General features: G+C 40.9%; 1 pseudogene; it reads right to left on the reverse strand.

Moving 5' to 3' along the window:
- Positions 1-861: 861 nt before the first annotated feature.
- Positions 862-21,034, reverse strand: part of LOC132418107 (dehydrogenase/reductase SDR family member 2, mitochondrial-like) — a 160,367-nt pseudogene continuing 140,194 nt past the window's right edge.

Here is a 21,034-nt window from a genome sequence, read left to right on the forward strand (position 1 = left end):
GCCCCCTGTAAGTGGTACTTTTTTAAACCTTCCCAAATCACTCAGTTTAAGAGTTTGTCCGTTTCTTGCTAGGATCTTGATTAATACATAAATATGAAAATCTAAAATACTCTCTCTTTACTCCCTTCCAACTTATATGTCATTTTATTTGTTATTTTTCAAATTATGAAATCTTTTATTTGTATTACAATGACTCAAAGCCCAAGTCCTACTCACACCTATTATGTTTTTAACATTTAATTGAGAAACATGATATATGTACAAAAAAAGTGTGTAAAATATAAACGTAGAGCTTAATGAAGTATTATAAAAACCAATGCCTATGTAACTATGTACCAGGTCAAGAAACAGAAGTGGGGAAAGTGAGACCCTGGAGGGAAAATAGTCAACACTAATGTGCAAATTATCACTGTAACAGGGCCTCATTCTTGCCTGGCACTCTCTGAAAATCCAAGTGGGGAGGCTGGCATTGATCCATCAACTCCCATCCTCTATTGGTGAGGGTGACCTCTGCTGGTGTTAACTCCTCTGTACTTCTGGTTTGTTATCTGTGTACAACCAAGCCATCTCCTATTGTGCTAGGGATGTACAGGTACTTGAGAAACCGTCAGTGTGCCAGGAACTGCCCACAGCTGCAAATGGGCTGAGGCCATACCCCTTCTAGATTCCCTTCACCCTTGGTCAGCATGTCCTCTGGTCTAGGCTGCTCACCTGATGGCGTGGCCCAGACTTCATCTCTGATCTCTTGGTGACTATGCTGTTGTTAGGCCATGGTTCCTAATAACCAAGGTGGGAAAGGGGTGAAGAAAAATGAAAATACTCAAAGACAGTTTTATATTGTAAACTTTCTTTTCTTTCCTTTACTATTTTACCCTCTGGCGATTCTGAACTCAAAGTGTGTATATTGAGCACAGGCTCGTCATTAATAGAGGTTTTCCAACACGGTGGCCCAGAACCACATGGGGCCTTCACATCAAGAGGCAAGCCTGAGCTCTGTGCTCATACCCCTCAGAGGTGGGGGAGAAGTTGGGCACCATGATGTTCTTGCCAGTGATGTAGCTGGCATCTGAAGAGCACAGGAAGGACACCAGCTCTGCCCAGTCCTCAGGCCACTCCACTCTGCACAGAAAGAGGAGGTGGGGCTGAGAGTGGTGACACCTCCCCATGAGCTCTGGGTTCCTGTGGGACGCTGTGAAGTCAAGACCCTCATGGGGATGAGTGGAGGGCTGCAAATGGAGATATATGGGCTCTACAGGGACTTATACTCATCCCAGGGCTAGGCGGGTGATCAGATCTCAGAAAGAGGAATGGGTAACAGCCTGCAGATTGATGGCATGTGATCTTTTATCCATCACAAAGCTTCTAAGGTCACGTTAATCCAGATCCGGATGGATACTGCCTCATCACAACATACCTCTGTATTCCATGGACTCTTTCCAAACAGTTCCACAGAGTTGGGTCCTCAAAGAGCTAAAGCAAAGAACAATAATAGGTCATTGTTACTCAGACAGATGCAGTTACATTGGGGGCCACACCATGCACGTGCCCTTGTGGAAGCATGACCCTGCTCAGAGGTGAGGCAGGTGGGGGAACATTCCCTGCCCCTCCCTTAAAGAATCAAAACCCTAAAATTGAAACCCATTCTCCTGTATTGTGGGCAGAAGCTGCCAAGTCTCAAAGTTGTGGACCAGAATCTAGGGGTGTTGGGCTTGAGGACAGACTCCACGTTTGTGAGCGTGGGTCTCTTTGGCTAAGGTCTTGCCTGGGGAAGACAGCAATGGGACAGTGTGGGAGGGCCCAGGAGCTGCCTTTGGTCCTCACCATTTGACTGCAGTCTGTGTTGATGATTCCTGGCACCAGGAAGTTCACCCAGATGTTCTTGGATGCCAGCTCCACTGTCAGGGTCTGGGTGAGTCCCCGCAGGGCCATTTTACTGACGCTGTAGGCTCCTGTTTTCTGTGGGCAGAAAGGGAAATAGATAAATAACCTAGAACTGAGAATAAGGGAATGTCACTTGGATGTCCTGGGTTCTGCCTGGGAGCTCATCCCAATAGCACCTCCATATCATCACAATGCCTGAAAAAGAGGGTAAGAGGCTCCCACTAAGTGCATTTATGTAAAAGGCAAGATCTGTGACACCCAGTGATGTCATGTCTGCATGTGGGGAGTCCTGAGGAGCAATTGTCAAGCCTTGGATATCTCTATGCACCCAATCTTCCAGATGAAATGAGAGCAAGTTTCCTCTTGGCTCACCTAGAGCCACAGACAGTCATATTTACGGCAAGTGGAATATAGGCTGCCACTGAGGAGACCAGGACCACTGAACTTTGCCTGGGAAGAGAAAGATGGGGTGGCATGTGAGCTGAAGACACTTGTGTGTGACTGAGAATGGAGACTATGTGGATGAGGGAGAGGACTGTGAGCGTGAGAGAGGTTGCTGGTGCAGGTATATCTCTCCTTTTCCTTTTAGGTCTTCAGTGATGTTTCTCAAGTTGTATTGCCAGTAAAGACATCTGTGTTTGGATTTTGTTTTTGGAGGAAAAAATTTGACTGTAGATCACATTTATCTAATGGTAATATCATGTAATATAATAGGTATATAATTTTAAAGAATTTGTCCATTTCAATGCAATTCCAGTTTAGGTTTGGAATAAAGATCTCTGTCACTCTCATTCTCTTAGTGTCTTTTTATTGTCTTCAGGATCCATATGGTGTCTTTTGTTTTTTTATTCCTGATACTGGTTATTTGTGCCTTACCTCTTTTTTCTTGATTAAACACACCATAAACTTGTCAAAATCATTTGTTTTTTTAAAAAATAAACTTTTGGGGACTTCCCTGGTGGTGCAGTAGTTAAGAATCTGCCTGTCAATGCAGGGGACACGGGTTTGATCCCTGGTCCGGGAAGATCGCACATGCTGTGGAGCAACTAAGCCATGTGCCACAACTACTGGGCCTGTGCTCTAGAGCCCGTGAGCCACAACTACTGAGCCCACATGCCACAACTACTGAAGCCTGCGCACCTAGAGCCCATGTTCCACCATAAGAGAAGCCATTACAATGAGAAGCCCATGCACTGCAACAAATAGTAGCCTCTGCTCACCACAACTAGAGAAAGCCCATGCGCAGCAACGAGGACCCAACACAGCCAAAAAAAATTTTAAAAATAAACTTTTAGTTTTCTTAATCCCTATGTTATATTTTGTTTTCTTTTCCATTAATTTGTGCTTTTTATTATTTCCTTTCTTCTTTTTTTTCTTTATTTTTTCCTTCTTTTTTTTGTGTGTGTGTTTCCTTTTCCCCCCCGTACATTCCAGTTTTGGTTTTTGTTTAACATTGACAATATAATACTCTGCTAACCACTATCATTTACAACTCAGAGATATATATTTACTTCAATGTCTGTAAAGAGGGATCTGAAATCTGTATTTTAAGCACAGCAGTTGAGCTGAGTACATTTTATATAATTTACTGAGGTTTATCTGTCCTAGTTCAAACAACTTTTTTCTTTTTTTAAGTTTTTAAAAAATTAATTAATTAATTTTACTTATTTATTTTTGGCTGTGTTGTGTCTTTGTTGCTGAGCGTGGGCTTTCTCTAGTTGAGGCGAGCAAGGGCTACCCTTCGTTGTGGTGTGTGGGCTTCTCATTGTGGTGGCTTCTCTTGTTGCACAGCATGGGCTCTAGGTGCGTGGGCTTCAGTAGTTGTGGCACGTGGGCTCAGTAGTTGTGGCTCACGGGCTCTAGAGCTCAGGCTCTGTAGTTGCGGTGCATGGGCTTAGTTGCTCCACGGCATGTGGGATCTTCCCGGAACAGGGATCGAACCCGTGTCCCCTGCATTGGAAGGTGGATTCTTAACCACTGTGCCACCAGGGAAGCCCAAACAACTTCTTGATTCCTAGTTTTTTCTAGAATTATACCTTTGCTAGAACTACAAACTCAATAGTCAACAGAAATGAAAAACTTAATAAAACATATCATTGTTGTCTAAAGTAATCACATTTCCCCCTTGTCATACGGTACTTTTTAGGTTGGCCAAACTATTCAGTGTAAACTGATAGCTTACTTTGAATGAACACAGTTTGAAATACTTTTCCTTTATAAAACATTTTTTTTTGCCATCATGACAAAAAAAAAAATAGCCTCACATGTTATGAACATAAGGAATATCTTAAATAATTTCACTGTAGTGCTAAAATTTGACAATCTTAAATCCCTTAAGAGAAGACCAGTGTTTCTGGCCTGTCCTATCCTATATAAAATGGTCACGAATTTGACCACTTGGGGTTTAGTTAGCTATTATTATTCCAGTGTCTTAAGATGGATGCCTAGCACACTAATTTTCTTTTGTAAATAAGCATTTAAGGCTATCAACTTCCTAAGAACAGCTTTAGTAGTTTATGTATACAAGAGCAATTTCATTGGGTTCAGCAGGAGACGGCTCACAAAGCCCGATTGGATTGGTCCAGGAAAGAATTTGGGGTAGGGGAAAGCAGTCAGGAATTGAACACTGACAACTTTTGAGAAGTTTTTCCTAAAAGGGAAGGAGAAAGGGGGTCACTCCTGCAACAGCAGTGTGCAGAGCTTTGCATAAGCTCTCTCCAGGGAAATAACCATGAATGGTGAAAATTATTCTTAAAAAAACAAACTGGAAATTGTCCTAAAGGCATATAGAGAACGATGAGACCTTCATTCAAGAAAAATCTACTGTCTTGGTAAGAACTCCATGAACCCAATGAAGCTGCTCTGATCAAGGTTGCCCGTGCCTTTCACATGGCTACGTTCAACAGCCCAATCCCATTTTCATCTTACTTGGCAGCAGTATTTGACACAGTTGATCTCACCTTGAAGGGCTTTCTTTGCTTTTGGGACACTACACTGTCCTGCTTCCTAGTTCCTGGTAGTTTTCTTCCTGCCTCATTTATTTCTCCTTCTCGGTCTCCTTTTCTGCTGCCTCAGAACCACTCCTTTGACCTCTCGTCCTTTTTATCTACGCTCACATCCTTGATGATCTCATCCGGTCTCATGGTTTTCAATAATCATCCATTTGTTGATGGTTTTCAAATTTGTATCTCTAGACCAGGCCTCTTTTCCGGACTGCATACCCATAATATACTGCTTACTTGACATCTCCACATGGTTGCCCAATAGGCTTCTCAGACTATTTATCTACAAAACAGCTCCTGATCTTTCCCTCCAGGTCTGTTCCTTCCAGTCTTCCCCATCATTGCAGTTGCTCAGAAACCATGGCGTGTCATTGAGATTTTTCTCACTCTGTGTCTAAACTGTCAACAAATCCTTTTGACTCTACCTTCAAAATTTATTCAAAATCTGATTTCTCCCAGTCTCCACTGATGCTCCTTGTCTCTTGCTTAGATTATGTTGAGAGCTGCCTAAGGGGTCTTCCTGTTTCTACCTTGCCCCCCTTAGGCTGACTCTGAACAAAGCAGTCAGAGGAATCCAGCTACCTCTTTGACCTCATCTCCTGTTGCTGCCTCCCTTGCTCCAGTCATACTGGCTTTTTCACTGTTTCTTGAATATACAAAGCACACATCAGCCTCAGGGTTTTTGCGTTTGCTGTATCTTCTGCCTGGAGCACCCTTTCCTAAATTTATCCCCATGGCTCATGGCTCACTCCCTCATCAGGACCTCTGACAAACATATCTTTCCCTCTGGCCTGAAATTCTGCAATAAGAGAATCATCTTCATGGACTTTATAGGAATTTCTTTTCAAAATCAAATATACTTGGGGGACTTCCCTGGTGGTCCAGTGGTTAAGACTCGGTACTCCCAATGCAGGGGGCCTGGGTTCGATCCCTGGTCAGGGAACTAGATCCTGAATGCTACAAATAAAGATCCCGCACTTGGCAACTAAAAGCTCCGGTACGCGGCAGCGAAGATCCCACACGCAGCAATGAAGATCCTGAGTGCTGCAACTAAGACCCGGTACAGCCAAATAAATAAATAAATATTTTTTAAAGAAGCTATTAAAAATCAAATATATTTGGGAGGGATAACACTGAATCAATATTAGACATAATACCCTAACATTAAGAATTTACTGTATTGCTTTTTCTTGCAGATAGCTAGCTGAGAGCAGAGTAAGAATAGAAATTCGGTAAATTTTGAATGATGCTCTTACCCAGTGAGGATGAAGAGTGAAAAGCATGAATGGAGGACCCTGGGCAGACAGTGAAAAAAGTACATGGGGAATAAGGGAGGTCAGTGGGTTAGAGGAAGTCTCAGAAAAGGAAGATGGAGAGAAGATGGAGAGAAGAAGGATGTGGAAGACACACTGTCCCTTCTAAGACTTTCTACACCACCACTTTAGCATAGGGAGTATAAACAGCATATTAGAAGTATAGATGCTCCAAAATCCTTTGAGGAAAACCAGATAAAACTAAGAAATGGATTAAAATGTATCAAAAGTACCTGAAATTGGCTCCACAAACTGTGAAGGGCAAGTGTAAGTTCTACTTATTTTGCTACTGTGTAAGCCTCCCAGTTCTAGATTCTGCCATATATATGTCTCTTGTTTGGACGGTTCTAATTTGTATTCTTTCATTATAATAAAACTATAATCATAAAAATAGTTTATACATATTTTCATTATAATTCAGTTCTAGATATTTTCTAATTTCAATTATAATTACCAAACATATGAAGTTTTTAAAAGTAACTTTGTTATTGATTTCTAGTTTAATTGCATTGCAGTCAGAGAAACTAGTACTTTTTATTCAATAACTTGAAGTTTGTTGAGGCTTCTTTTATGGCCAACATGATCAAATCTTGTAAATATTCTCTCTGTGCTTGAAAAGAATGTATATTCTACAGTTGTTGGTACCTTTTCTATGTGCATTCATTAGGTCAAGTCTGTTAATCATGTTATTTTAATCCTGTTTATTCTACTGATATTTTTGAGGGTACGGGCCCACTTGCTCTAATTAACTACTGAGAGAGAGGTGACACTATCTATCCCACTCTAATTGTGGATTTTTCTTCTTTTCTTTGTACTTCTGTAAAATTTTGCTGTATATGTTTGGAAGCTGTCAGTGTATATAGAGCAATTAAAATTTTTATACCTACTTAGTGAATTGATCCTTTCAACATTATGAAACAACCATTTCTATCTTTAGCAATGACCTAATATCTCTTCCATCTCATATTACTATAGTGATACCAGCTTTCCTTTGATTGAAATTTACCTTTCATTTTTGTCACTCTTTTCTTTCAACCTTCAGTAATGGTTTTTTTTTTTTTTTTTTTTTTTTTTTTTTGCGGTACGCGGGCCTCTCACTGCTGTGGCCTCTCCCGCCGCGGAGCACAGGCTCCGGACGCGCAGGCCCAGCGGCCATGGCCCACGGGCCCAGCCGCCCTGCGGCACGTGAGATACCCCCAGACCAGGGCACGAACCCGCGTCCCCTGATCGGCAGGCGGACTCTCAACCACTGCGCCACCAGGGAAGCCCAGTAATGTTTTAAAAATATATTTCTCTTGAACAGAGCATATAGTTTGATTAAGAATTCTAGCTCGGCTATCTTCGTATTTTAACTGTAATTACTGATACATTGGAATTAATATCTAACATCAAATTTTGTGTTTTATTTTTTATTCCCCGGTTCTTTGTTTTCTTTCCTTTTCCTTCTTGTTTTCTTTTGGATTATTTTTCCTTTTTCCATTTCCTTCCTCTACTAGTTTGAAAATATATTGCGTACTCTCTTGCCATTCTTGTAGCTGTTATCCTAAAAAGTCAAACAGGCCTGTTTACCTTATTAGAGTTTAAAGGTAATACCCTTACTCTCTCTCTCAAAGAACATGAAAATCTTACAACACCTTAACTCCATTTCCATTCTCCTGATTTGAGTATTATTTTCTTTGTATATTTTTATAAAACATCATTATTGCTTTTTATAGTAAATGGTTATATTTGTTCATACGTTACTATATTCTGTGCTTTTCAATCTTATTTTCATCTTAGATTTTCCATATGGGCTCTCATTTTCCTTTCTGCCTGCAGTACATCATAGACTTTCTTTTCATAAAGGTCTTCTGAAAGTGAACTCTGTTTTTGTATGCCTGAAAATGTTATTACTTTGCCCTAGTTTTTGAAATATATTTGTAGGTATAGAATTCTAGGTTGATAGCTATTTTTTTCAGCATATAGATGATCTCATTTCATTCTTTATGATTTCTTTTGTTACCAATGAAAAGGCAGTCTAACTACAGTACCTCTGTTCCTTTTGAAGGTAATCTCTCTTTTCTTTTTGGGTGTCTTTTAAGATCTTTTCTTTTTCATTTGTGTTCTGAAATGGCTCATGATAATTCTCAGACTCATTGTGATTTAAGTGTAGAATTAAAAAATATATATATTTTGCTTGACACTTACTTCTTGGATATGTGAATTGGTAATTTTCATTAGATCTAGAATTTCTAAGATATCATCTCGTCATTTATTGTCTCTTCTACTTTTATTTTCTGTCTGTTATCATTGTGAGTATTACTTAGATGTTAGTGTAACTTTCTTGCTTTCTCCTCCATGTCCTTAACATATTTATCATATTTTCCATCTTTTTGTATTTTTGTTTTACATTCTAGAGTAATTTCCTTAGCTCCATCTTTCAGTTCACTGATTCTCTCTTTGGATGTGTCATATTTGTTCTTAAGTCATCCATTGCATTTAAATTTGAATAATTATATTGAAAATTTCTAACATTCTTTTTCTCTACATTTTAAGTTTGCCTGGTCATTCTTTATAGTTCTTTTGTTCTCTTAACACATTTCCTAGCTTATCTTTTATTTCTTGAAAAAAAAGTATATTTAATTATTTTATAATCTGTGTCAGATCATTCCAGTATTTAAAGAACTTGAGGGTCTGTTTCTGTTATCTGTTGTATGCTAATTTTTGCTTCTTGCTCTCTGTTTTTTTTTTTTTGCGATACTCAGGCCTCTCACTGTTGTGGCCTCTCCCGTTGCGGAGCACAGGCTCCGGACGCGCAGCCTCAGCGGCCATGGCTCACGGGCCCAGCCGCTCCACGGCATGTGGGATCCTCCTGGACCGGGGCATGAACCCGTGTCCCCTGCATCGGCAGGCGGACTCTCAACCACTGTGCCACCAGGGAAGCCCTTGCCCTCTGTTTTAAGTATTATTTTGAATGTGAGCTGATCTTACCTTAACATTTTATTTTTAAGAACTATGTAAGGTCTGTGATTAAGGTAAGTTCATTTAAAGAAGTTTTTCTTTTGCCTCTGTTAAGCACCTGGGGCTAATATTCGCCTGGGATAACTTTAAATTAAATTTTTTTTTTGGCTGCGCTGGGTCTTCATTGCTGTGTGCAGGCTTTCTCTAGTTTTGATGAGTGGGGGCTACTCTTCATTGTGGTGCACAGGCTTCTCATTGTGGTGACTTCTCTTGTTGCAGAGTACGGGCTCTAGGCACGCGGGCTTCAGTAGTTGTAGTACATGGGCTCAGTAGTTGTGGCTCGTGGGCTCTAGAGCACAGGCCCAGTAGTTGTGGTGCACAGGCTTAGTTGCTTCACGGCATGTGGAATCTTCCTGGACCAGGGATCAAACCTGTGTCCCCTGCATTGGCAGGTGGATTCTTAACCACTGAGTCACGAGGGAAGTCCCTAAATTAAATTTTTGACTTCTTTTTTTTTTTTAATTGCTTGTTTGTGTGTATGAGGTGTGTGTATGTGTGTGCGCGTGTGTGTGTTGAGTCATCTCGGTAGCAGGAATTTAGATTAAAAATCTGCATGAGGGCATAACTTGGGGTCCAAATCCTTAGCCATATTTTTCTTTTCCCCTCCATTGGTTTCTAACTTTGCAAAAGCTAATTTTCCTTGTAGTCTTCCAGGGATCTATTTCTAGTTCATCTTTTAATTGAGGGGTAGTTATTTGGGGTCCCAGCTTCATGACTGGAGTGTCCCCTACTGGACTTTCTTCCTTGGGCAGGCCTTTTTTTTGTCTCCTATATCCTGCGAGGCCATGGAAACAGAAGCTAAAGGGTTTGGCATTTGTCAAACAGGATTTGGAAAATACCCACAAGGCAAAAGCTGACTGCAGGGCTCAGCTTACTTCTCAAGGCTCCTAGTTTCACTTAGTTTTTTGGTTTAAGACTGTTTAACTTTCTTGCTTGTGTTTAAGATGATACATTAAAACTTTTTTATCTTTGATTTTTAAATTATTTACCTCTGCTGCATTGTGTCCTTGTGGTTTCTTCCTCTTTCTGGCTGTTTATACTGGCTCCCATAACCAAGGTCCTTTTTCTCTTCATACTTAAAATTTAGAAGGATGGATGAAATATGCTCAAGATTATTAAAATGCATGATCACATGACTTCTTGCTAAAAAAAGTCAGAGCCTCCTCCCTGCCTACTGCATAATATCTAGACACCCAGTATTAATACTTGTTTCCTTGTTTCATGCTGTCTGACCACTTCTTTTTATTTCCCAGTGGTTTTTCGGGTTGCTCTTTGAACCTTCTCTAAGCTTCCCATTATTTTTTCAATTGTTTCCATTTATTCTTATCTACTTGTCAAAATCCTAACTACCCTTCACAACCCAATTTAAATAGAGCTTCCTTCATGAACTCCTGCCTTGCCCACAAGGCTGGAGAAAGTAAGCTTTTACTTGCTCAGATCCTGTAACTAGTAAGAATAGTAGTGGCCCCTGTGCTTATGCCCCTTCTAGCATCTATCTCACTAACTCTAAGTGACTGTGTTGCATTTATCACTTTTAACAGGGTGCCCACCACCTAGTAATTGCTTACTAGATATTTGTTAAAGGAATGAAAACCATGAATGAATTGAGATTTGGCTGCAGTGAAATAGTGATGTTGTAGGGGCCCACTAGACCCATGAGTTAAATTCCTTCGCCACACTCTTCCCCTCTGCTGTCCAGTTGTGTCAGTTCAGCTCTGATCTGGAAACATTTACTTTCAAGTAGCCATTCTTGGTTTTTAAGTGCTCAGGCTTTGAATGGCATCAGGACTTGTGTACACAGTGAACTTGTGTTTTCCTGATGTTTAGGATTCTGACCCTCTGCTCAAATCTCCACAAATCTATAGCTATGAACTGATTTACATAAAACCAATTCCCTTATTTAAGCACTTAAACTTTAGTAAATCTTAGGCAAATGTCAAAGCAGATAATGCTTTCGAAGCAAATATACACAAATTCGTAATCTTTTTTCTCAGAAACTTAGCTCCTGTGGTTCCTATTCATTCACTATGGTTCCTTACCTCTCCTTCAGCCAAGGATTCAAAATAGAAGGGTTTCCTTGTCCTCCTGCTTAACTTTTTCTCAGTGTCACTCCAGGCAGTTTATTCTTAAATCTCTGGGGCTTCATCTTGTTCAAGGACAGAATCACTTTCTCACCTTTCCCCAAACCATTTCTCAGTCTTTTTGACAAGGAAGAATCTGCTTGGGGGAAGCAAGAGGCTAAGTATTTCTTTTCTTCTCTCTCTCTCTCTCTCTCTCTCTCTCTCTCTGCTTCTCTGCTCCCATCACATCTTTATTTTGGAAAAAAAGATACAGAATCTAGGAGTATACTAGTTTCTTCGTTCTTTCAACAAACATTTAATGGGAACCTACTATGTACTGGGCACACAGAATATAAGGATGACTCTATCATAGTTTTAGTTTTGGTACTCAAAGCTCTCATGTTCTGAACTGGGCCTGCAGACAAAAAATGGTAATTATCCATTGTGTTAGGAGATAAATATGATTAACACAGTTTTATGGGGACAAAAGGGAAGGAGGGGTACCTCACCTAACCTTGGGGTTGGAGTGGTTAGATAAAATATCCTGGGGAAGACAATACCTGAATGGACTCAGGAAAAGGAGCTTCTATTATTATTATTTTTAACTTCTTTATTGGAGTAAAATTGCTTTACAATGTTGTGTTAGTTTCTGCTGTATAACAAAGTGAATCAGTTATATGTATACATATGTCCCCATATCTCCTCCCTCTTTGCATCTCCCTCCCACCCTCCATATCCCACCCCTCTAGGTGGTCACAAAGCACCGAGCTGATCTCCCTGTGCTATGCGGCTGCTTCCCACTAGCTATTTTACATTTGGTAGTGTATATATGTCCATTCTACCCTCTCACTTCATCCCAGCTTACCCTTCCCCCTCCCCATGTCCTCAAGTCCATTCTCTATGTCTGTGTCTTTATTCCTGTCCCACCCCTAGGTTCATCAGAACCTTTTTTTTTTTAAAATAAATTTATTTTATTTATTTATTTTTGGCTGCGTTGGGTCTTTGTTGCTGCATGCGGGCTTTTCTCTAGTTGTGGTGAGCGGGGGCTACTCTTCATCCTGGTGCACGGTCCTCTCATTGCCGTGGCTTCTCTTGCTACGGAGCATGGGCTCTAGGCACGTGGGCTCAGTAGTTGTGGCTCTTGGGCTCTAGAGTGCAGGCTCAGTAGTTGTGGCGCACTGGCTTAGTTACTCCACAGCATGTGGGATCTTCCTGGACCAGGGCTTGAACCCGTGTCCCCTGCATTGGCAGGCAGATTTTCAACCACTGTGCCACCAGGGAAGCCCAGAACCATTTTTTTAAGATTCATGCTTTTTTACAAAAAAGGTTCACTGTAAATTTTTTTTTAAATATTTGGGAAAAGTCATGAGAAAATTCAGGGAAAAGTTGTGAAAGGCTTCAAAGTGGATCCCAACTTTGAAATGGGTTGGGTGTCTTTAGTGGAAGACCAGGCTTTGCCTAGCATACTCTTCCAGGTGATCGGATCCTGTGGGGGTCACTACACCTTTCATTACCTTTGAGCTATTTACAACTCTATGAGTTATAGATAACTGATAGCAATGCAAATGATTCCCATCCATAGATGCAAATAAATGGTATCTGGAGCAGAGTCAATTGGTTTCCCTCCCCCACTGTGGAAAAAATCAGCTTTGCATCTATTAAGCAAATTTATTTTAGTCTTCCTTATGGTCTCTCTCTATGTGTAGTTCTTTGAATTAACTTTTGAATCATTTATAATATCTTAGTGGTTCCCTTCATGAATTATTGAGTTAAATAAAAATTTTGGTACTTGCTCACATTATATTTGCATAACAGTCATGACTTTACCTTTTAAAAAATTATCCTTCAACAGAAGAAAGTAAAAATTTGATGTCAAGTTAAATATTACTTTTTTTAAAAACAATTCCCCTAGTTACCTCTCTACATATCCATTCTCTTTTTTTTTTTTGCGGTACGCGGGCCTCTCACTCTTGTGGCCTCTCCCGTTGTGGAGCACAGGCTCCGGACGCGCAGGCCCAGCGACCATGGATGGCTCAGCAGGCGGACTCTCAACCACTGCGCCACCAGGGAAGCCCTCCGTTCTCATATAATATCCATGTATTCAATTTTGCAGAAAGGGTCATAGTTCTCATGGCTTTTCTTTGTTCCTTTCTCCATCCCTCCCTCTTCCTTCCTTTCTTTCTTTCCATCCTTCCTTCCTTCCTTCGTCCTTCCTTTCTTCTCTCTCCCTTCCTTCTGTCCCTTTCTCTCTCTCTTTCTTTCTTTTCTTCTTTCTCTTCCTTCCTTTCTCCCTCTTTCTCTCTCCTTCTTTCCTTCCTTCTTTCTTTCTTCCTTTCTTTCCTTAGCTGGTTCTTCTTTCTTTTTATTTTATTTTACTTTTATTTATTTATTTTTGGCTGCGTTGGGTCTTCATTGCTGCGTGCAGGCTTCCTCTAGTTGCGGCGGGTGAGGGCTACTCTTTGTTGCAGTGCGTGGGCTTCTCATCGCGGTGGCTTCTCTTGTTGAGGAGCACGGGTTCTAGGCGTGCGGGCTTCAGTAGTTGCAGCATGCATGCTCAGTAGTTGTGGCTTGTGGGCTCTAGAGCGCAGGCTCAGTAGTTGTGGTACACAGACTTAGTTGCTCTGTGGCATGTGGGATCTTCCCGGACCAGGGCTCGAACCCTGGTGTCCCCTGCATTGGCAGGCAGATTCTTAACCTCTGTGCCACCAGGGAAGCCTTCCTTAGCTGTTTCTTAAACGAACAATGAAATACAGAGTTTGGGAATACAGGAGGGCACACCAAGCAAGGAAGGTAGCATGAATCGAGGCAAGGAGAGAAAAGCACAGTGGGAGAAACTACAACAAGTTTGGTATTCCTGGAACATCCAGTGTGAAGTGGGGATAGGCTGGAGATGAGGCTAGAGAATTAGTCAAGGGCCAGATGGTGGCAATTATTGAACGCTGAGACAGAGAACCTGGGCTTTATCTAGACGGCAGAGGGAGACGCTGAAATTTAATAAGAGCGGTGAAAGGGTCAGATATTGACATGGTTAGATTTTTGCCTTATAGAAACAACTTCTGTGTGAGTTTGTGTGTGTGGGGGGGGGGGTGCGTGCGCCCGCGCGCACACATGCATACGCTCATGCACAATTAAACTTTCCATCTTTTTTTGCAGAGGTGAGAGGTAGGAGGAAAACCAGGCATTTGGCATCCCCAAAGTCAAGTGAAGATAGCATCTATGGAGAAGAGTTATCAGCTGTACCAGATGCTGCTGGTAGCTGAAGTAAAAGGAGGACTGAGTACTGACCCCTGGATTTTGCAAGGTGGAATTTACTGGTGACCTTGACAAGAAAGGTTTCAAAACATGATTGGAGTGGGTTTAGTAGAGAAGGGGAAGATAAAAATAAGAGACTGTAGTCTTTCAAGTAGTTTTGTTGTTTAAGAAAAAAAAAAAAGGCAGAGAAGTAGGGCAGTTGCCAGATGGAGAAGATGATTAAGAGGAGAGAAAAATCAACACATCTGTAAACTGATGTGGATGGTCTCAGTGATCCAGGATAGAGGGTAAGATGATCAATGTAGGAGAGAGAGCAGATCACAGGAGGAATATCCTTGAACAGGCAGGAGAAGATGGGACCTAGAACACAAGGAGTGAGCTTTTAGCTAAGAGCACCTATGATTCATCCGGAGTAAGAGGAGAGAAGATAAATAGGAAGAAGTGTGCTGGGGGCTTGTGGAAGGTCTCTCTCATTGCCTGATTTTCTCACGGAAAAATGAAGTGAGGTCTTCATCTGAGAGTGAAGTGCTGGAGGTTTGAGGAGAAGAGAGAGAATGAAACAGTTGTCAAGAGAGTGAGAGAGTAATGGAACTAGAGTATGATGATGGGCAGCGTTAAGGGCTCGCTTAAGATTGGTTAGTGATAGTGGCACTGGATTATGTATTTTATGATGCAAGTTGATAAAATAAGCTTTAACTTATTTTAACTTATTTAACTTTCTGATAAATTCATATTGACTCTGAAGAAGACAGTTGGAATTTCTATTCATGCCTTTTATTTAATATATCTTGAAATTTTGGTAGTATTGGAAAACAGTCTAAAGAGACAAGTGTCACTAAACAGTTCAGCTTCATTCGTCCAAAGGTGACTGTTTTCTTAGTAATGACACAATCTAGGGATTGAGTGTTGAGAAGAGCTGAAAAGAATTTTTTTTTTGGCTGCGACGGGTCTTAGAGGCGGCGCCTGGGCTCTTCATTGTGGCGCGAGGGCTTCTCTCTAGTTGTGGCATGAGGGTTTTCTCTCTCTAGTTGAAGCGCACAGGCTCCAGGGCTCGTGGGCTCTGTAGTTGTGGTGCGTGGGGTCCAGAGCGCATGGGCTCTGTAGCTTGCAGCACCCGGGCTCTCTCATTGAGGCACGGGAGCTCAGTAGTTGTGGCGCAGGGGCATAATTGCCCCACGGCATGTGGGATCTTAGCTCCCCAACCAAGGATCAAACCCGAATCCCCTGCTTTGGAAGACAGATTCTTTACTAATGGACCACCAGGGAAGTCCTTGAAAAGAATGTTTATTTTTAAATACTTGGAAACGCTAGTTTCAGCATTTGCTATTTTGTATCAATGCTATTTTTGCTTTGCTCCTGTAGAACTCTCCCCCATTATGTGTTCCTTGATAAGAACTGAGGTGTGGAAAGGTGTTTAAATGAAAATTGTCCACACACGCACTGCCCCTGACAATGTATCTGAATTCAGAACATCCCAACACAGGCTAAAACACTTAATTTCTAATATACCAGGCTACACTCTTAACAAACTTAAGTATCAAAAAGAGAAAGGTAAGAAGCCCTAAGGCATTTAAATATTAAATGAAGTATCCCAGAAACCAATATGTAGAACAGTCTTTGTTGGCAACTGGGAGGTTTTCTCATTCTGAACCGATACATCATAGTAGAATAATACAACTTTCTTCCCTTTTCGAGATTGGCTAATGGTAAGGGGAGGTAGGAAAGGAAATTTTACATAACCTTGCCCATAGGTGCTTTCTCAGGCAGATCGTTTTTAGAAAGGACCACATCTAGAAGGTGAAGATCTGGAAGTTGATTTCTTTTTTAAAAAAATTTATTGAAGTCTATTTTACTATAAAAATTAAGTATACAATTGAATCATTCTCAGTAACTTTGCCAAGTGGTGCAGCAATCTCACTAAGACATTCTTAGAACATTTTCATCACTCCAATAAGATTCTACAAGCCCTTTACAGGTAATTCCGTTCTTACCCCCAGCACCAGGCAACAACTGATCTACTTTCTGCCTCTTAAATTTTATAAATTTGCCTTTTCTGAAGCTTTCATATAAATGAGAAAATTGATTTCTTAAAGGATATGTATGCCTACTTGTAAAGTCTTTACATATGTATTGTTCTACAGCATTCTGTTGCCAAAAGGATGGGACACTTGTCTCAGGCATATGGGGTTTTGGGAAGGATATATATCTGTATAAAATATTCTATATATACTTTAAAAAATATTTATTTATTTATTTAGTTAGCTGGGCTGGGTCTTAGTTGTGGCACATGGGATCTTTAGTTGTGGCATGCGGACTCTTAGTTACAGCATGTGGGATCTAGTTCCCTGACCAGGGATGGAACCTGGGCCCCCTGCACAGGGAGCGTGAATTCTTAACCACTGGACCACCAGGGAAGTCCCGATGTATACTTTTCTTACCTTGGTGGTGAGTCCCAGGTGCTTTGCTCGATGCCTGGGGAGAATCCGTGTGATAATAATAGCTCTCAATGTCGTGCAGGTCCTCGGGTGTCTGGGCTGCTGCCACTCCTCTCCATGCTTTAGGTCAGGCCATCCCTTTCTCCTCCTCCCAGGACACACCCACAAGATCTCCATGTCCTCTTTCCAGCCTTCACTTTTTTGAGTCATCAGAGCCCCAAACTAGAATGGAGGTTCCTATTGAAAGACACAAAATCATGTTCTGCCCATCATGTAGGGCCTCTTGAACACCTTCCTTTATCATCACAGCGAACAGTGACCTCTGTGACTTTCTATAGCACTGTACTCATCTGCTTCCAGGACCCCTGTTTCTTTTCTTGTATTTTAGGTTAACCACTATTCATTCAGTTGTCCAAGTCAGAAACTGGAGTCAGCCATGATTCTCCCTCTCACTTCTTCCACATCCAACTGTCACCAAATCCTGCCAATATTATATCTGCTCTACTTAAGTCAATCTTCTCCCCATCCCACTGTTGCTATATTTTATTGCGGTGGTCATGTATCTGGCCTGGAGTGTAGTTGTAGCTCTTTTCTGCTGTTACTTCCAAACTAAGCTGGGGTGATCTTTCCAAGGTGAAAAACTGATCAAGTCCATCTCGTTGCTAAAATTCAACAATGGCTGTCCATTGACTTTTATGATAAAGTTTAAATTCTTGGCTTCTTGTACTAAGATTTTGTTGATTTGTCCCTGACCTCTCTCCCTAGCTTCATTTCCCTTTGCTTTCACAAGCTCCTTTTACTAGAAACAATTTCCCTGTATTTCTATGCTTGTATCCTCATCATCTGGGTTGTTCCTACTCTTTCCTCAAGACTCAGCACAGGCATCATCTCCTCTGGAGGCAGTCACGTCTGCAGAGAAGCCTTCTTGGATACACCTATTTGGTGTTTCCAACCAAACTCTATGTCTCAGCCCTGTGCCTCCTCCCACCCCCAACGAGGCTGATAGCACCTTAAGGGCAGAGTCAATGTTTTATACTTCTCCAGAGTCAGGTTTGCATTTATTGTTTGGAGTTCTCTTTTTAAAAATGACGTCTCTCTTCTCTGTCGATGCCTTGAGCCTCTTATTGACATCATGAGGCTTGTGTGTTGTGACCCAGAGAGTCAAAGCCTGAGATTCAGCTGGAGAAAGTGGGCCTGTGGCCAAGCTGATATTGTTTTCTGTTACAATCAGCATCTTTCTTCCTAAGGAGGGTCCAACAGCACTTTTTTTTTTCTTTTGAGTGCTTACTGTGTATCAAACTCAGGTTCATTAGGTGTTTTCATCTTTATAAAAACCCACTGAGGTATTGATAGGTGATACTATCCCCATTTACACACAGGGAAACTGGGTCATAGAGAAGTTAAATAACTTGCCCAACCACATGTAATCACTGTTCATCAGCTGTGGGATTTGTCTCCAAGCCCCATGCTCTTAACTTCTAAGATATCTATTTATATATATCTATGTGTGTGTGTGTTTTATGGGTCCAATAATGAAATGGATCAAATGTTGTGAGCTTAAACTCAAACAGTTTTGCATCCTGACCCAACACATCTTTGGACGTAAGAGGGTGTCTAAATGTGGGCTGAAGATGAGAACCAAGGTAACTATGGGGCCTCTTTCCCTGTCCTGCCTTCATGTGGGCTCAGCCTGGGCTTCCCTTTAAGGGTTTGCTTGCCTACCCTTTTCCTAATTCCTTGATATAGGAATTATACCTGGAATAATTCTGTTCTTTTTCAAATATTGCATGTCTAAGTCTTGTAGCAAGATACAGGATTCTGCAGCCAGTTTTAGAGTCAGGCTTAAATATACAGAGACAATCCTTCTATATTAGACAGTTTCTTGCCAAAGCATGCCTAGTATAGTTTGGCTTTCCTGCTATGAGTCCACATATGCTTTTTCGTTTGTTTGTTTGTTGCTTTTTCGGGCCACGCAGAATGCGGGATCTTAGTTCCCTGACCAGGGATCAAACCCGTGTCCCTCTGCAGTGGAAGTGTGGAGCCCTAACCCCTGGACCGCCAGGGAATTCCCCACATATGCTGTTGAGAGGAAGATGATTTGCATCCTTGGCACCTTGACAGGTAGCTGGCATTATAACCTACTCTTGCAAGTATTTGTTTTCTTTTTGATTATTTTATTCAGAACAAATAATAATATGACTCAGGTCATGAAGGTATAACTGTGTTCCTGCCCCAAGAAAGGACCAGTTTGTCCCATCTTCAGGCAGAGGACTCCTAGGAATATCATATAAAATTATATATAAATATATAATTATATCTATACATATACATGTACCTATATACATAATATATACATATATACACACATGCATACACTGTAATTTTTTATTTAGCAGCTCTCATCCCATTTGCTTCATTTAACGTTCTTATTTTTCTTATAATTGCTTTCTTTTCCATGGTTCTTGATGAGGCAATTTTGTTCCTTCTATTCGGTCTCTGCCTCCAAATTTACCTTTAGCTTCACACACCTATGTCTCTGAACATATACTCAGCCAGGAACTCATGTAACTATATAACTTGGTATGTTTATGTAAATGTGTTTACATGCTATACACCACTTTGTAACTTTGCTTTTTTCATGTTATAAGGTGTCCTGGAAATCTTTTTGCATCAGCATTTAGTACATTTACCTCATTTAATAGCAATTCTGCCCTTTTTGGCTGAAGGAGCTCGTGAGAATATACAGAGACTAGCAGCCATGTTTCAATCCTGCAGTAAACCTGACGTCCAAGTGGATATTGGTGCTCAAGTTGGACAAAAATCATATTGTAATGGCACCTGGGCTTGGCTGTCAGTGAAACTGTTCTTTAGAACTCTTAGCGATTAGAAAGTGAGCAAACAAGGGGCACAGAAACCTGTCACACTGACACAGTGGCAGTAGGGTCTTAGGGAGGCCATTCTCAATCTTTCTACCTTCGAGGAATGCTTGAAATAATTTTCAAGGGAAGGTCTCAAGGAATTCTGGCATAAACACTGTTATATCTGAAGCAGTTGTTCGTTACTATGATAGTAAATTACAGATAATAATCTAATATTAATAGTCAGTGTTCTTTTGAGTAGAGAATCATACTTTCTGTGGATCTGTTTACTATGGCCAATTTATTAGCCTACTATTTTTGTGTGGTTTCCCTTCCCCACAAAGGATATTCACTCTATTGCACATAAGTAGTGCACCCGAGGAGACTTCAGTTTTCCCTTGATTTAAAAAAAAATCCTACTTGATTAAAAAAAAAACTTAACTAAATAGGTCTAAATGTTTTATCACACCATCATACTGTAAGAAATACTAATGAGGTATGGTACATGGTATTTAATATATGCAAGAGTAATTATTTCTCCTATTTAAAGCTAAAAAGATTTTTTTTCTGTTTTTCTTTTTTGGCCAGTGTATCTTGAATAGAATCAGGTAGCTAAAGATTAAGTAACCTTACTTGAAATTAATCTCTTTCTTTCCTTTTCATAAATTTTAAAAACTTTTAAGGCAAACATAATACATTTCTGTTAAGTAACTGGCTTAAGCCAAAGTGGGGATTCAGTTTTTGAAAGGTCAGCTTGATAGATTTAACTTAAGCAAGGGTTGTAAATTTATTTTAATTAATGTTATTTATAATACAAAAACATTTGACAGTTTTGAATAGTAAAGCAATTAATCACAAGCCAAAGCAATATGAATAAAAGTAGCCTAAGACACTGTTATTAAGACTGGAAAAGAAATTTCTCACTAAGTGACATGATCAGGCTGAAATAAAGGTCTAGCAATTACAAAGTTATTATGCATATATATAAGTTTCTTGATCTCTTCTGTAGGCCTATATATACATATAAAGTGTTATTTATTTTTTTTTTTTGCGGTACGCGGGCCTCTCACTGCTGTGGCCCCTCCCGCTGTGGAGCCCAGGCTCCGGACGCGCAGGCTCAGCGGCCATGGCTCACGGGCCCAGCCACTCCGCGGCATGTGGGATCTTCCCGGACCGGGGCACGAACCCGTGTCCCCTGCATCGGCAGGCGGACTCTCAACCACTGCGCCACCA

This window comes from Delphinus delphis, chromosome 2 (assembly GCF_949987515.2).
Source record: "Delphinus delphis chromosome 2, mDelDel1.2, whole genome shotgun sequence".
Classification (NCBI taxonomy): domain Eukaryota; kingdom Metazoa; phylum Chordata; class Mammalia; order Artiodactyla; family Delphinidae; genus Delphinus; species Delphinus delphis.